Here is a 19,534-nt window from a genome sequence, read left to right on the forward strand (position 1 = left end):
TCTTGTGATTTTTATTCAACTTAATTTTGTTGAGTTTTACCGCTGAATCTGAGTATGTGAATAGATAAAACAATTATATTTGCCACTCATTAAGCATCAATGTTTTTACAGATGTCATTTACTTGTAAAAAAATAAAATAAAATCAGTCCTCATTTTTTTAAAAGGAGGTATAGTTTATTTCTACTGCACTTTTTAAAAAAATATATTAAGCACAGAATTACTGAATATAATATAGAGGAAAAGACATAAAAACTAAGAATTTTTACAATAAGATTTAGAGAAAAAAGAACATTATTAGTAGCATAAATTGACAATTTCACCAAATCTGTTCATCAAATGATCATTTCACCAAATGCGCAATTCAACAAAAGATTTGTCACTACTGTAATTTAGTAAAGCAACGTTTCTTTTAAGAATGTATAAATTTGACACCAATTCATATTCTAATAACTTTCATAGGTTTCCGCAAATTTTCAATTTGTCTTCATAGTAGCATTTGAAGAAATGTTTTGTCAGAGCTAAGGGAATTAGGTAAGTTTAAACTTCCTTCAATACATTTAATATTCATAAAAACCTGTTTTTCTCCACTGTAGGCTAAATTTAAGCATTATTTTGTATAAAGTTCAATTTTTGCTAATCTATTTTGAATAGTTTGCAAAATAGTTTCTGTTTATGAGCCATGTATCATCATCATGATATGTTCTCCAATTGTTCAAATATGTCAATCTTAGTTTTTTATATATACCATTCAGAAGTGGAAATTCACTGCACTTGGTTTATTTCTTATATATGAACTTGATTTTAAATTTTGTAAAGAATTCTCAAATAATACTTTCCTTCACCATTTTACATGTATAACTAGTATATATATAATTTGAGGTTCAAATTATGTTGTTAATATAATAATCCTTTTTAGGAAAACACAAGGAATAAACATAGTAAAAATAGGAGATATGTAGAAAAATGAACAAACATTTACTGAGGCATGCAGAAAAAAATGTAAACATATGTAGGTCATAGTCCTTTCCTGACTGGGAAGAAAAAATATTTTAAAAAATCACATTACTTCTTCCTGTGTTAATCAGGACACTTAGTGTGAAGAATAACATAAAATTAAATCACAATGCCATTACGGACAGGGGTATTTATTGGCTTATGTAACTGTAAGTCTAGAAGAAAATTGAAATCAAGGTAGGTTTGACTTATTGACTTATGTCCAAAGACTTGGTTTATTTTTTCCATACTTTTGTTCTCCTTTGCATGTTGTTAGCTTTATTCTACGATTGGTTTTTTCCTGATTGAAACTTAGTTACCAAAAGCTCCCTGAGCTACGGATTTCCTTGTTCACATTGTTGGTAGGGGGGATGGGAGATGTATGTCTTTGACGAACTTCAAATAAAATCCTGAAATACTTCTAATGTGTCAAATTTACATTATGTGCTCAAATGATGAGGAAAACGCCAGGTGATGATTAACTTAAGCCAAGGAGATACCTATGAAATCTGAAGCAAACCTCATAGCTATTATCCAGATCAGTAAAAGATGTGATATTGAGAAGGGAAACAAAATTTCCTCCACACTTTTCAAGTCAGTGTATATCCATTTTCTAATATTCATCTAGAAAAAAATTATTTCTAAATTCAAATGTTTATAAGTTCTAATTAGTCAACCTATATAACAGAAGTAAGTCAGATGAAAGGACACTTATGCAAAAAGTAGGGTAAATCTATTATTTGTTTTCCTACCCAGGACACTTATAAGAATAAAGGGAGGCACCATTATTACTCGAGGTACTGCTATCAAGAGTTATAACCCAGACTATCCCAGACAAACCAGGACATATATGTCATCGTCCTCTCACAAGAGGGCAGCTTCCTAGTTCCTGTCAATTGTTGAAAGATAGAAAATAGTTTTGGTGTCATTGGATCTTCTGCTGTTTCAGTAGAAAGAAACTAAGGTAACTAAATTGGACTCAGAGATTACACTGTCCTCATTTTTGCAAATTAAAAAGAAATAAACAAAAATCGTCAGCAATGTAGATGTATTCATTTAACAATCATTTTATTAAATAACCATTCTATTCCATTTGTCCAACATGCACTAGCTTAAGCCATAGTGAAACTCTTGACTTAAATGGCTGAAAAAGCCTGGAGTAGAACAGCTCTTAGTCCTGCCTTATTAAAGCTACCAGGACTGGGTTGTTCTTCCCCACCTGCAAGCTTTGTTTCCTCTGGAGAAGGTTTATTTTCAGACAGCCTCTTCTCCAGCAGCAGTAATGTGGCTACAGAAGTTCCCTGTGATGTACCCTTTCAGGTCAAATTCTAGAGACAAAATTTGTGCCTGCTTCTCTGATAAATTGTTTTAAATCCCAGAATTTAGTGCCTATGAATACAGGATTAACAAAACCATTCCCTCTGCTGAATGAGAACCTGACCTTTGGTTAACTGTCTAGCTCTCTTCTCCTAGAAATCTGATGAGTCAAGGGTCAACTACATTGCTAGACAATATTTCTTACAATAAAAATGATCTTTGATTAGTAAACAGCACCAGGACTTGGAAGAACTATGAATCAATCTAACATTTAATGAGGTTGCCATGTTTTGAGTTCCCCTGAGTTTGGTGACTCTTATACCTAGTATTTCCCTTGGAAGCTAAGCCTATGGATTTGTTACAAAAGATAGTGACTTTTAAAGGGCATGTCTTCTTCAACTGTGCAATGCAGACTTTGTTTTCTTACACCTGAGCTGTATTCCTGCTGCAAGGACACTTACAGATAAATAATGTCTAATGCCACAGGCAAGCTCTATTTCTTCTCCTATAATAATCTGAGTAGTCTGTTATCAGTGGTGATGTATAGGAAGGAGCTTAAATGTAGCATAGCTGTGAAGACCCCTTGGTATGTGTTACAGTGCCCATCTTGGAATCAAAAACTGTAATGAGGACAGAAATGACTGATTGGAATAACCTGAAATTATATGCTCTATTCCCTGAACAATGACATGTTGAGCTGCTTCGCTGAAAGTGCAGGGACTGAGAGCAGGGCGGAAGTGATCCCCTGAAGCTCAGAGTTCTTTACCAAAAAGAAATAAATGCCCAGCAGCCAAAGCTGTAAATACTATGCAATTGACTCCTTTGTACTCACATCAAAGCATATTGGATTTAAATTCTTGCCTCAACCAAGTGACAGATAATTATATATCAGGAACCTCTGGGCATGCCAGCAAATAATCAAAAAAGTTACACATATTAAAATTACAAATGCTGATCTTTGGAAACATGGCAGAGTGAGAAACACGGCAGATCTCTCTCCTTGAAACAATAAGCTTAACATCTAAAACTCAACAAAACACGCACAAACTGCACACAAGCACATCTGAACGCGGGATCTGCACATAAGCACTACCACAAGTCAGAATCCTGGGTGTCAGGCAGTGGACTGGGAGTAATAAAGAAGCTGCCTCTCGCAGAGAAGTGGGACAGGACCACAGAGGAACAACAGCTGATTTTTGCTGGCCTTGGTTGCAAAGCTGAGGCTGAACCACAGCTCAGAACCTCCAACCCAAAGGGCCCTCCGCCCCCGTACCCTCCAAGACCAAGCACCATGGAGCCCCAGGGGAATCTGAGCAAATGCTGCCAAGACTGTCTCTGACACTGACTGAGACTGAAACTGAGAGTAGTGAGTGTGAATAAATATCTACTAGAACTACGGCCATGCCACCCAGAACGAGCCCGATCCAGTCTGATCTCGAAAACTAAGCAGGGTTGGGCCTGGTTAGGACTAGCATGGGAGACCGACCACCTAGGAAGACAAGGGTTTTTAGGTGTAAAATATAAAAAATAATGAATTGTAAGCTGACAAGGTCCTTAAAAATATATATATATCTACAAAAAAATTTTAAAAGCATTAAGACTTTATATAGGGATCCAGAAGCTTAGACACCACCTACTGGAAACCAAAAGAAAAGCACCTTCTTTGCAACAGGCTAAAGAGAGACCTTATATAACAAATCTTCTTTCTGGAAAAATTGCAAAATACACTTCCATTAATGCCCAGGTAAAGAAATAGTCCATTGAACACCATAAATAATCAAAATGACAAGGCATCTCAGAAAGAAAGAGAAAAATCTCCAGAAAATAAGCTCACAGACATAGAAATATGCGACTTAAATGACAGAGAATTCAGGATGGTACTTCTGAAAAAACTCAATGAGATGCAGAACAATTCAAATCAACAATTTCAGGAATAGAAAAAACAACTAAATGAGCAGAGCAAGGAGACTGAAACCCTCTAAAGGAACCAACTAGAACTTCTGGAGATGAAGAACTCACTACAGGAGTTGAAAAATGAAATATTAAGCTTGGGAAATAGAGTTGACCAAATGGAGGAAAGGATCAGTGATATCAAAGACAAAAATCTAGAAATAAATCAGAATGAAGAAGAGAGAAACCGAAGAATGAAAAATAATGAAAGAGAAATTCAATAACTAATTGATACCATCAAGAGCGGAAACATATGAATAATGAGCATGATCGAAGGTGAGAAAAAGGAATAGGGACTAGAAAGCATTTTCAGACAAATAGTGGACAAGAATTTCCCAAACCTAAGGAGCGAGCTGGACCTTGGAATTCAAGAAGTCAACAGAACACCCAATTATCTCATCCCAAAAATGCCTTTACCAAGACACATTGTATTAAAATTATCAAAAATAAATGACAAAGACAGAATTCTCAAGAAGAGAGCAAGAACTTATAAAGGAAATCCCAGTAGATTATCCTTGAACTTCTCAGCACAGACCTTAGAACCAGAAAGGAATGGAATCAAATATTTAAACTAGTAAGTGAAAGGAACTACCAGCCTAGAATCATGTATACAGCTAAGCTCTCCTTTAGATATGAAGGAGAAATTACGACCTTTCCAGACATACAAAAATTGAGGAAATTCTCCACTATGAGGCCTGCACTACAGGAAATACTGTAAGAGGTCAGTTCACCTGAAACAAAATGACAAAAAAAAAATTACATAATTAGGAACGAAGTGACTATCGGGCAAATAGAAGCAGAGGAGTGCAACCCTTACTAAGAACAGGGCATTGTGAGCTTAAATAATAAGAAGAGAATTGTTATAACAAGATAGTAATGAATGTTCAGCATACATAGAAACAAATTTAGATAACAATGACTGCAAAAGTGGGGATTCAAAGATCTAAATTTGCAAAAGGGAATGGAGATAAGGTATGCATAGAAGAAAATGGACGACTCTGTGTGTGTGTGTGTGTGTGTGTGTGTGTGTGTGTATAACTATCCTTTACATATTCATAATGGTAACCAGATGCCAAAGATTCAGAACCATTGTACATAACAGAAAAGAAAAAAGACCAGAAGGAAAATCTACAAAAGCCAAACAAAATCAAGAAAACAGAAGCACAAAGACAAAGAAGCAATGGAAACACCAAGCTACCAGAAAGCAAAAGATAAAATGTTTATAAGAAGATCTCATATTTCAATAATCACCCTAAATATAAATGGATTGAACTCACCAATAGAAAGGCACAGAGCTGCAGAATGAATCAAAAAACAAAACCAACCATATGCTGCCTCTAGGAGACACATCTCAGCTCCAAACACAAATATAAACTCAAAGTGAAAGTGTGGAAAAAGATATTTCAAACAAATGTCATTCAGAGAAAAGCAGGAGTAGTGGTACTAATATCAGATGAAATAGACTTCGAAATAAAAAAGGTAAAAAAATATACTAAGGGACACTTCATAATGATAAAGGGAATCATGCACCAAGAAGATATAACATTTATTAATCTCTATGCTTCTATCAGGGAGCCCTGAAATATGTAAAGCAATTACTAACAGAACTAAAGAGAGAAACAGACCAAAACACTATCATAGTCAGGGACCTAAATACTCCACTGTGGATATGGACAGATCATCCAAACAGAAAATCAATAAGGAAATAACATCCTTAAATGACACATTAGACCCACCGGACATAATTGACATTTATAGAGCCTTCCATCCAAAACAACTGCTTATACATTCTTCTCTAGAGCACATGAAACATTCTCAAGAATCAACCACATACTGGGACACAGAGATAGCCTCAACAAATACAAGAGGATTGAAATTGTACCAACCATATTCTCTGATTATAATGCTTTTACACTAGGGATCAGCTGCAGAAACAAATAAGTAAGAACCACAAATACATGGAGATTAAACATCGTGCTACTGAAGAATAACTGGATCAGAGAAGAAATAAAAAGAGAGATCAGGAGATACATAGAAATGGATGATAGATAGGACAACATATCAAAACTTTTGGGACACAGCAAAAGCAGTCATAAGAAGAAAGTTCATATCATTACAGGCCTATCTCCAAAAAACAAGAACGAACCCAAATAAACGACATAATGTTTCATCTTAAAAAAACTAGAAAAAGAACAAATGAAGCCTAAAGTCAGCAGAAGTAAAGAAATCACCAAAATAGAGCAGAAATAAAGAAAGTTGAAAATTAAAAAATAATGATAGAAAAAATAAATGCAAAGAAGAGCTGGTTCTTTGAGAAGGTTAATAAAATTGACAAACCCATGGCTAGACTCACTAAAGAAAAAAGAAAGGACACAAATAAACAAAGTTAGGGATGAAAGAGGGGCAATGACAACTGACATCACAAAAATACCAAGATTTATATAAGAATACTATGAAAAACTATATAACACCAAATTTAATAACCTAAAAGAAAGGGGCTAGTATTTAGAAAAATACAACCTTCCTAGACTGAATCAAGATCTGGAAAATCAAAATAGACTCATCAGCAGTATGGACATTGAAACAATCATCAAAAACCAAAAACCTACCAAAAAGTAAAAGTGCAGGACCATATGACTTTACCAGTGAATTTTACCAAACATTCAAAGAAGATTTAGTATCTATTCTCCTTAAACTCTTCCAAAAAAATCTAAGAGAGGAACTACTTCCCAACAAATTTTACGAGGCCAATATTACTTTAATAGAAAAACCTTGTAAAGATAACACTGAAAAGAAAACTACAGACCAATATCTCTCGTGAGCACAAATGCAAAAATCCTAAATAAGACACTAGTGTACCAAATACGGCAACATATTAAAAAGATTGTACACCCCAATCAAGTGGGCTTCATCCCAGGAGCACAGGGATGATTCGACATATGCAAATCAATTAGTGTGATACGCCACATAAACAAATTTAAAAATAAGAATCATATGATATCAATAGATGCAGAAAAAGCCTTCCGGAAGATACAGGCCCCATTTATGATCAAAACACATAACAAAATCAATACAGAAAGAAAGAACCTTAACATAATAAAGGCCATATATGACAAACCTTCAGCCAACATTATACTTAATGGTGAAAAACTACAAACTTTCCCTTTAAGATCAGGAACAAGGCAAAGCTGTCCACAATCGCCCCTGTTATTCAATATAACATTGGAAGTCTTAGTGAGTGCAATTAGACAAGAGAAAGTTATAAAAGGCATCCAAATAGGAAACAAAGAAGTCAAACTGTCATTATTTGTGGATGACATGATTCTCTATATAGAAAACCCTAAAGACTCCACAAGAACACTACTAGAAACAATGAGCAAAAACAGTGAAGTTTCTGGATACAAAATCAATGTTCAAAAAATCCATAGTGTTCCTATACTCTAATAATGAAGTGTCAGAAAAAGAAATAGAAAAAATAATTCCTTTTGCAATTGCAACAAAAAGAATAAAATATCTAGGAATAAATTTAGTGAAATATGTGAAAGACCTATATAATGAAAATCACAAGACCCTATTAAAAGAAATTGAAGAAAATACAAAGAAATGGGAAGTTATTTCATGTTCTTGGATTAGAAGAATAAATATAGTTAAAACGATCATATTACCTAAAGCATTATACAGAGTTAATGCAATCCCCATCAAAATCCCATTGGAATTTTTTAAAGAAATAGAACAAAAAATCATCAGATTTGTATAGAAGCACAAAGGACTCCGAATTGCCAAAACCATACAGAGACAAAAGAACGAGCCTGGAGGCATCACTCTACCTGATTTCAAATTATACAACAAAGTGACAGTAATCAAAACAGCATGGTATTGGCAGCAAAATATAAACATGAACCAGTGGAACAGAATTAAGAGTCCAGAAGGAAACTCATATTTATATGGTCAAATAATTTCAACAAAAAAGCCAAAAACTACAGTGGAGAAAGGAAAGCCTCTACAGTAAATAGAGCCAAGAAAACTGGAAAGCTACCTGCAAAAGAATGAAGCAAAACTATTGTCTATCATCACCCACTAAAATTAACTCAAAATGGATTAAGGACCTAAATATAAGACCTGAAACAATAAAACGCAGAGAAGAAAACAGGAACGAAAATCAAACACCTTGGACTTAAAGAGGATTTTATGAATTTGATCTCAAAAGCAAGGCAAGTAAAAGCAAAAATAAATGAATGGGACTCCATGAAACTAAAATGCCCCTGCTCAGCAAAAGAAATCATCAACAAGGTAAAGAGACAACCATCTGAATGGGAAAATATATTAGAAAGCAACACTTCCAATAAGGGCCTAACATCCAAAATATACAAAGAACTCATTCAACTCAATAACAACAACAAAAAAAAACAAATGATCCAATCAAAAAATGGACAGAGGACCTGAACAGACACTTCTCCCTAGAGGACATACAAATGGCTAACAAATATTTGAAAAGATACTCAACATCGCTAGCTATTAAGGAAATGCAAATCAAAACCACAATGACATACCATCTCACACCTGTCAGAATAGCTATAATCAACAGGACAAGTAATAACAAATGTTGGAGAGGAGGTGGAGAAATAGGAACCCTCATGCACTGCTGGTGGGACTGCAAATTGGTATAGCCACTATGGAAAACAGTATAGAAGTTCCTCAAAAAACAGATTTGGTCTACTATATGATCCAGCAATCCCTCTCCTGGGTATTTACCCCAAAGACTTGAAAAACCACATTTGAAAAGATATTTGCACACCCATGTTCATAGCAGCAATATTAACAGTGGGCAGGACATAGAAGCAACTGAAGTGTCCTACAATAGATGATTGGCTAAAGAAGCTGTGGCACATCTAAAGAATGGAACATTACTCAGCCGTAAGAAGAGATGAAATACTGCCATTTGTGACAACATGGATGGACCTCAAGATAGTCATGCTAAGTGAAATTAGCCAGACGGAAAAAGTTGAAAATCACATGGTATCACTTATACGTGGGATATAAACCTAAGAGCAACAAATGAACAGGACAAACAAACAGAGACTCATGGACATGGACTATAGGCCAGTGGTTACCAGAGAACTACAGACTAGTGGTTACTAGTGGGGTGGAGAAGGAGGAGGGAGATACAGGAGATCAAATATAGGATTTAGGGGGAGGGTGAAGTGGGTAAAGGGGATCAAATATGTGGTAGCTGAAGGAAACTGGACTTTGGGTGATAAATACACAATAGAATATACAGATGTCAAATGATAATGTATACCTGAAAAATATATAATTGTATTAACCAATGTTACCCCATAGATCACTGACAGTATCTCTTTGTGAGTAATAACCTACAACTAAATTTTGGCCTATTTATTAGAGGTCCCATCAAAAAATTCAGCTATTCCCAAAATCTCCTGATATCTTTGTTAAAAGGTCAATCATTTTCCTTCCAAACTATTTAAAGAGAAAAAACTGACATTAATTTACATCTAAGAGGCAGTTAAAATACAGTGAAAAGCAAAGACTCTACATCAAGAAAATGCAGGTTTGAAGACTACTGCCTCTAAGTAGTCGGTGAATTAGTGAGAACTTAAATTAAACCTATGTTTCTCAACTTGTTCATATGGAAAGTGAACAGGGTTATTTTGAGAAGTAAATGAATAAAAATAAGACACAATGGTGCCTGGCACAAAGAAAGCAGCAGCAATCATGATCTAATATTATCATCATCATTATTATCATTATCATCATCGTCAGCCCATGAATTTAAAAATCTGATATGTGTAATCTGCATTTCAACCTGACATTTTTTTTTTTTTTTACCAGTAGTCAATCTCACAAAATGATAAAATTTTGTGACTTTGGGAAAAATAGGTATCTAGTAAGAGAAAGCTTTAATTAATGAAATTTGAAAAGATAATTAAGGTATAACACAAGATATACAGAAATGCGATTTTTAAAAATCAATTATTTAAACAAATATTCCTATGCTCTGAAATTTAGGGATTTGACAGGTGTCTCAGGGCTCTACCTCTGGTAAATATATTAAGGGTCTGGCAAAAGTGAGTCTGCAAATACGGCCCAGGTCCAATAATGAACTCAGATTACACAGGGTAAATTCCATATCATTTCAGGAAAAAAACACTGCAGGGCTCATTATACGCTAGGCAGTGTCCTTGAAAAGCTCACAGCCTAGCAGGTGAGAAAGACCCATAAATAAGTAAAAGCAATGAAATGTGCTAAGTGCTATGTGGGGGCACGTACTGGGTGTTCTCTTCCCACAGAGGAGGGGGTTAAAACCTAAGATGCCTTTTAGTCAGATTAAATTCACTCCATTCCACTTCAGCAGCTCCTCTGTACCTGTCTGTAAGAACACATAATGGTAAAATACCAACCCTTCCCACTTCTCAGACAGGGCCATGTGAGCATCAGTGAGTTAATGTACATTAAATCATTGAGCTTTTCTGAAATAAATTGCTGTAGAAAAACCCTAGAGACTGTCACTGAGATCATCACGGCTTCCCGCAATCTTCTTTTATCTTTATCAAAGAAAACTGTTAGAGCACAAACATGGCATTGCCATTATTTCAGAAGCCTAAAGAAGGTGAATACCACTCAAATACATAATAGCCCATAAAATGAGAACCTATAATCTATTATGAGAGAGAGAGAGAGATACCGACTTTCTAATTTTTTTTTTCCCATTGCCAGCATGAAGACAAAAGAATTTCTTCTGAAGAATTCTGTGAGGTCTTCATGTTTCTAAAAAGAGAAAAATAGGTAATATGGATAAGAATACAAAAGAATTTGAGAACTGGAAGTGAATTTAAAGATTATCGAATCCACCTTCTTTATTTCAAGAATACCTACAGAGATTAAGCAACTCATCTAAATTAAGAGAGGAGCCAGGAATAGCCATCAAGTCTAAAACTCTCCCCACTGTGGGAAACAACACCCATGACTTTAAAGTCTCTCGTTGTATTGATAGCACTGTAGTTCCCATGGCTCACATTCATAAGCTAAATAAGTTTTTGTTTCCAAGACTAGGAATCTACCACTTTTAACCTTGCTTGTATAGAAAAAAAAAAATTCTTTCTAAATTTCAAGAAAATTTACTAATAAAACCTCCCTAACACAACCCATTTTTGAGTTCTAGCCTTGTGTGATAATCATATGGATTTTCTTATATTTATTTTATCTAGTGACCTCCTTCTCCTTTTTTGCCCCAGTTTGATACAGTGTCTACTTTAGCACTTTTTAATTTTTTGCTCAATAATTATCTTGGATATAAATATTGGAAGCCTACTAGATAGTGTCAGCACAAATTTGACATTGAGTAAGAACAATCATAAGGGAGAGACATCATAAAGAATGTCAAAATGCTTATGCATTGTACAGTTTCAGGTTTTTCTCCTAAAACCCATCATACTCTACATTTTTACCAATTGACATAAAATGACACTTTTTCTCTTTGAAACAAAAATGCTTAAGTTTTCTAAATTTCATGACAGTTCACCCCACTAAAAATTCTGAAGGATTTAACTGTTGGAGAGGCACGGCTTGAAATGCCTCATAAACTAAAACTATCATCAAAGTATTCACCGTCGTATTTTCTTCACCTGCCTTAACAGCAAAAGCTTTTGATACTCAGCAATGTGTTTAGCTGTCTAATGGAAAATAACAAGATGAAAAACAGAAAAATTTGGAAGTCACCTTGCAAAATTACTCCTCTGAACTTGGACAGAAATTCAGTAAAGATAACCACAGTATAGACCTATCAAGTATGTTATTTTGGGCTATATTTTAATCTACCTTTAAGAAAAGATTGTTTTCACTTTAGTAAACTTAAAATAGTTTTGGTCCATTACCCAGGTAGATGTAAGACAGAAAAGTGTCTCATATCTATTGTTAGCATTATAATAAACATTTTATTGTGCCCATTATCTGAGGTCTATTCCAGTTTTCATGGCTTTGGTGCTTACCATCTCTCCAGAATATTTTACAAGAAGTCTGAACTAGGGAGATGGAATGAAGCTGCTGAAATGGGAAAACATAATTTTTAATGCTTTCATCAACAAGGTCATTCAATTTTCTTCACATCTGTTTGAAACCTTGATATCATAAACAGAGAAAACAAGTGGTAGATAACAGAGTTGTAAAGTATCAAAACAAGTATAACAGAAGGAACAGGGGCAAAAGCATTGAGGATACTAGTGAGAGAGTATTGGGTCTTAGCCTTAGAAGGAAAGAGAGTGAAACCAGAAAGGAAAGAAAAACCTAAGAAATTAAGGGGTAGTTAAGGGAGGGAAAGCCTACTAAAATTTCAGAATATTTATTCTCGGTGAGGAAGAAAGAGAAGTGGGGAGAGTTTGGTCAGAGTTTTAAGATTTTATAAGAAGAGAACCTCTAGATGTGGGCAAATCAAGTGGAGGGTCGTGAGAAGGAGGAGATGGAACAAAATGGAGGTAAAGGTCACTGATGTCAACCGGCCATGAAACACTGAAGCTATATATTAGTTGGTTATTGTTTGGAGACAAGTCTCCATGGGTGACATTTCTGAATATATTGTAAGCTATATAGTAATCACTGTTTATTCTGGACCATCTTTTTGAGGATTTTTATATAATGAACAGCCTTGGAAGACAGAAATAGTACCACACTCTGGAGCAGAGGACAAGCATACAAACTGCCCATTATAAAAGATTCAGGCAACTTAAGCTCAGGAATTCTCTCCTAAAATGCAATCTACTGTATGTTCAAATTTCATCTCTCTCTTCACTATGGGAATGAGAGAAAATGCTGATGTTCTGGCTACTGCTCTTACCATGACTAATAAACAGTCCTTATTTTTGACTCAGTGGTTTCATGTCTTCTACCAGCAGCCATGAAACTGTGCCATATTAACGTATTACCTTGCAAGTAGAGTAAAATCTCAAACCTTCAATATTCTTGATTGTTTTGACAATGAAGATGGAGTGCTGACAATCACATGGATTTTGGGAAGAAGAAAGATGAGGGAGTTTAAAAAAATATGAGGGAAATGTATGAGAATTATTAGTAAACATGTTGACCAAAATAAACAATAAATAGTCCTCCAATGCATTGCTTATGAAGAGGGGAAAAAGTAGGAAAGTAGATTAAAAAACTACTGCCTGAACAGTGCTCTGTTTTTGCTAACTCTCCTTTGGGTAGAATAATTTTCTTGCCAATCAACCAGCCTGAGTTCTACCCCACTGTAACAACTAGCATCAAAATTTATCCTAGTTCCTTAGAGAACCTGAATCTTTTATAATGGGTAGTAAGCATGATGAATTTTCTACCTGGAAAAATGACCTAGGATAAAGAAATTTGGTGTTTCACTCATTACAAGCTAAAATACAAGACACACACAGAACTGTCTTATAACAATCTCCATTTCTACAATACAATGGCTTCTGATGAACTGTCCCATTAGTACACCACTCTGTCAGTCACTAATTAGTGGCTGAGACCAAATTCACTCAATTTGTCTAATAGAGCACTTAATTAAGACTACTATTAACAGAACTCCAAGCAGTATCGATCTTAACCATGGGCCCCTCAGGATCCCAGACCCAACAAGCTAAGAAGTCTGATAAACCAGCATCGTCCACCTTACAAAGCTAGGTAGCTTTCTCTTTAAGTCTTTGTATTGACTTTTCTGCTTGCCCTAAGGCATTAATTTATGTACAGCTGAATATATTACTATTTAACCAGACTCCATCTTGGCCCACAAGAAAGAGGTCAAGGGCAATTTTAACATCCAAAACAACCCAGACCAATGATTTTGAGCTGGCCTGAATGCCTTTCAGGATGGAAATGATATCAATTTTTTCAGCTAATGCCAGAGACTAATTTCTTTTCAGCTTCTCTAACTGGATAACACAAGTCACAGGGAAAATTGCCCACAGAGATGACATAAATAAGTCAGTTAATCCTCCACAAAACTCCCTGGAGTAACCAAGGATAATTTCATTTAAAATAAGCATCCACAGTTATCTGAGGGCTACATGATTCACAGGTGTTTCAAACACTTGCACATTTCTATTAACACCTGAGAAGTAGGTCACAGTGTTTGGGGAACATCATAATGTAATCAAATAGTATGTACTCTTCTTTCATTCAGCAAATCTTTGTGGTTCATTCACACTATCGCATAACAGTGAGTTGTTTCTTTTTATTGCTAAGTGTGCTATTCTTCAATTTTTTTGTCTAATCTTTTTTCATGGGAATCTATACTTTTTCCCATTTTTGGCCATTATGAATAAAGCTGCTATGAACATTTTCATAAAGTCATTTTGTGGACATAAGCTTTTTTTCTTCTGGGTAAATTCCTAATGGTAGAACTGCTGCATCGTAGGGCAGGTATATGTTTGGTTTTAAAGGAAATTGTCAGGCCTTTTCCCAAACCAGTAATAACTCCCATTTCAACTCCCACCAATGATGTGTGAAAGTGTCAGTTATTCCACATTCTTATTAACATTTGCTATTGTCAGTCTTTTTAGTTTGTACTCATCCTGGTAATTGTGTAATCGTATCCTCATTAGTATTTTTGTGAGAGGGGAGGTAGATGGAGTAAAAGAGGTCAAATATGTGATGACAGAAAGAAATCTAACTATGGGCAGTGAACACTCAATGCAATATGTCTATGTGTGTGTGTGCGCCTTATTGTGAAATTGTACACCTGAAACACTGGATTTTGCTAACAAATGTTACCATAAAAAAAAAAAATCAAAACGTTCGTTTCTTTCAACCATCACTGGAATCTAGTAAATTTATTTTAGATAACAAAAATTTAAAAAAAAATGAATGCAAAAGCATTATGACACACATAAGCCCTTTTCCAGTATAACACAATACCATGGGTGATAGACAAAAAACATCTGAAATCTGGGCAGAACAATGTTCAGATCCCAGCTTTGTGGCTTAGTAACTTGGAGATCTTTTTTTAACATATTATATAAACCCTCTGGTTCTCGGTTTTCTGATAAAGTTATAGGGGAAAAAATCCAAAATCTATATAAAGCATTAAGTATAGAATTATAGTTAAGATATCTTATTTGGAATAAGGCATCCCGAGCCCATTAGCTGTAACCTTATCTATTTTACTTAATTTCTCAAAGTATATGTTTTTTCATTTACAAAACTGAAAAATATGCTCATAGAGTGTGTTCGCTGTGGCATCAGAAACACATAATAGTAACCAACATTTCTAGAAAACTTACTGTGTACTGTTTAGCAACTCACATGGATCATCTCATTCAAACCTCACCATAAATTCCATAAGCTTATGAGGCAGGTACATTATCTCCATTTTGAAAGGGCTTTGAAAGATTATGTAACTTACCTCAGCATTCACAGCAAAAAGCCAGACTCTGGAGCCTGTGTATATTCTGCCACTACGGAAAATAAAAAAGTGATAGCTAATTTTGTTCTTATTATATCACTAGTTTCTGTCTTCCTTCATTACCCTTTCATTTTCCTTCCTAATACATTTTAAGAAGATAAAAGTTTTTAATTCAAAGACTGGCTCCTTAGAAGAAAATCTAATCTAGTCCAAATATATATGTATATAATTTATGTATACAATTTAAATATAATATATAATTTATATATTATATAATTTATAATATATAATTGGATATATAACATATATGTGTACACATGTACATATAAATATATGTTATATATATTAAAAATATCTTTTCTGGCAATAAGATAAAAGGTTATAAATTGTTTCCACTGCCTCCTATAACCAATAATACATATTTTGGAGACAACTGATTCATATTAGGATCGATCCTTGTGTTAAACAAACTTTTAGCATCACATTTGCCCCAAGAGATCTTTCAACAAACACAAACCAAAAAATACTGTCGATAAATGAGATGGTGGAAAAAAGGGTGCAGGATACAAAGAGGTAGCCACAGCTTGGCTGCTGTGTGTCCATGGCAGCCTTAAGGGGAAGGGGGAAGTCTCCATGTAATTCTATGGACCTGCGACTGGGACACTTTTAGGCTAAGAGGCCCTGGAGCTTCTTTCTCAGCTGAGCTCTTCAGGTTTCCTCTTGGAAATACAAACAGATCATCAACAGCTCCTATCCTATGCCCATGATCACTGGACAAGAATATTTTTTACCAGAAGGTACCATCTGCTATGTGCATTCATCTATGGAATTTCTATTTATAGCCCTTAACATTTGTCACCAAATAGCACCTAAGCAAGAGTGAAACAAAGAACAGAGCGTGCAGTTCGCCACAGTGTAAAGTCACCTCATTCCTAAAGAATTGCCAGTTCATTCTTGTTCTGTAATTCATCAGCAGGGTCTGGAAACCATTTAAGCCCAGTCATGTACAAGTGATTAAAGAAAAAGCAATATACAAAATAGACTTTCATATGTAAAAAAGCTATTGGGAATTTATGCCCTAGCTATCTTCTTGCTTTTTGGTGAGGAAACCAATCACGTGAAACATCAATCAACAGCCTGAGCCAAATAAAAGAACCTGAAATAACCATTTGTGAATAAATTAATCCAACTGACTGGAGATGAAGAAGTAACTTATTTAAAATTCCAAGGTCTTTACCTGTGAGTGTCTGATCATGCTGTGGCCCAGTGATAGGAAAGGGTTCAAAGACTGTATATTATCATAGAAATGAAGATGTCACTCCAAGGTTAACTTTATTTGAATTTATTGATGATAGCCTTCTATGTGCAAGGCTAAAGCATTTGAATGCTTTCAGTTAGGATCTTACGAGTAAAAGCAGATGATGAAACATTGAATGGGAAATTAATAATATGAGAAAAGAAGAGCAGCTGCTAGCTAATAAAGTGTGGTCCTTGTCTTTTGAGGAAAAAAAAAATCATTCCACTATTCAAAGAGCATTAGAAACATCTTTGCTGAAGCAACAGTTTGGAAAACCCTCATCAATGATTGAAGCTTCAGGTCAGAGCACATATGGAAAACCATTTGGGGAAATGTTTTTCATCTTAGCTTCCCTAGAATAAATTACAGGTAGCATTCCCGAGGATGCCTTGCCTTTAAAGTTTTGGTAGATTCATGCTCTAAGGTTACAAGGTAAGGCCTATTGTGTTTCATTCCAAGTGACTCTTCTGCTTCCTATCAAGATATTATCATATTTCCCCCAAGAGCCTCCATCAGCAGTCCACAACAGTACTGTCATAGTTCGGACGGTCCCAATTACATCAAAGAAATTCTAAAAAGTAATACCTTCTAATGCCAAAAATAAGTGTCAATGTTTCAGGTTAAGTGTTAAAGTTATTTTTTAAAATATGATCTATGATACAGATGTGTGTCTACATCTAGGCTAAGCAAATATGTCAACATTTATCAATGAGACATTTTCTGAAGAGTTTGGATGTAGCATTTTTATATTTCTCAGAAGTTCTGGATAACTCTAAATGTTGTCTCAGTTTATTAGGGATGGATGTTATACAAGATATCTACACATTTTCCTTTTTAATGGGAGGATAAGAAATTAAGTTATTGAAGGAAAAGTGGAATATGTCGCATTATACTATGAGAGACAGTTCAGGCTGCAAAAGATGCCTCTTAGCTCTGGACTTAGATTTGGTTTTGGATTCTGATAACTCTATGACTTTGGGGAAGTTACATAACATTTCTATGCCTCAGTTTCCTCATCTGTAAAATGAGGGTAAGTAAAAATACCAATTTCTTTGGTTAATTGTGAAGATTAAATAAGATAATTATAAAGCAGAACAGTGGCTAGCACATGGAACGCACTCAATAAATCTCAACCACTATTATTGTCATCATCATCATCGCCAGTATTATTATTATTTGGGGAAAGTAAAAGAAAGAACTTTTTCACGAAAATGAAAACTGCCACCAGACAGAATATCTTAAAGAGACATGAGGCTTATGTCAAAAGACTTGGAGGTTATTTCTTATCCTTCAAGAGAGCAGAAATCTGAAAATTGCAGTCTTCTTCCTATTACAATATTTATCAAACTTTAACATGCAACAGAATTACCTTGGGATCTTATTGAAATGCAAGTTCTAATTCAGTAAGTCTGAGTGGGTCTTGAGATTCTGTATTTCTAATGAGCCCCTTGGTGATACCAATATCACTGAACTACACCTGGAGTAACAAGATTATATAAGGCAAGTTCTCTTCCCCTCTTCTTTGAATACCATGTGTCTAGTAAGTGATGGGAATCTAGGTCTTCAATCACTAGGCTAGAAGGTTTTTGATGTAAGAAAAAGTAGACCAGGAAGTCTACTGTTTTCTCATATACTCTTTCTAAATGCCATGTTCTGATTAAGAAATACTCAAAATTTTCCTCTCCCTTACTACACTAAAAATGCATTCTGAAGTTTCCAAGTCTAACCACTAGACTATACTTCCTCCTAATGGAACTGTTTTCCAAAATAGTTTATGGGACAGAAAGCAGCCAACACTCTTAAAACGAGAAAATTGGGGTTTTGGTTTCTAGTTAAATGGCATGGCTATTTCTCAGTCTCCTTACCCGCTGCTCTAATCCTAAATACAAATGCATAATTAGTCTTCCAGCTTTTTCTTAAATTATTTTACCAAAAAATAGAAAAAACTCTTTTCACTGTGACAATGTATAGTACTTAAAACAGTGTAGATATTGATGTAAGCAATTGATGAACAGTCTGACATACAAATAAAAATAGGTAATTTACTGAGAGACAGTGTAGCTTAGTGAGTAAGAGTATGAACTGTAAAGCAAGGCTACCTGGATTCAAAATTAGGATATGCTGCTGTCTTAGTCTCTCAAGGTTGCTATCCCAAAATACCACAGCTTGGGGAGCTTATGAACAGCAGAAATTTATTGCTCACAGTTTCAGAGGGTGGAATTCTAAGGTCAGGGTGCCAGCATGGTCGGGGGAGAGCACTCTTCCAAGTCACAGACTTCTCCTGCATCCTCACATGGCAGAAAGGACTAGAGAATTCTGTATGACTTCTTTTATGAGAGCACTAATCTCACTCAGGAGGGCTCTATCCTCATTACCTATTCACCTCTCAAAGGCCCCACTTGCTAATTTCATCAGCTTAGGGGGTTAGGAGTTCAACATATGAATTTGGTTGGGGGTTTGGGGGAGTGGGAAACAAACATTTGTACCATATATAACAACTATAGTCTCTTTGTATCTATGACAGTGACCAAGCCACCTCACTGCTCTGTGCCTCAGTTTCACCATCTGTAAACTGAGGATAATGATA

The sequence above is a fragment of the Rousettus aegyptiacus genome, unplaced genomic scaffold (assembly GCF_014176215.1).
Source record: "Rousettus aegyptiacus isolate mRouAeg1 unplaced genomic scaffold, mRouAeg1.p scaffold_m13_p_3, whole genome shotgun sequence".
NCBI classification, from domain to species: Eukaryota; Metazoa; Chordata; class Mammalia; order Chiroptera; family Pteropodidae; genus Rousettus; species Rousettus aegyptiacus.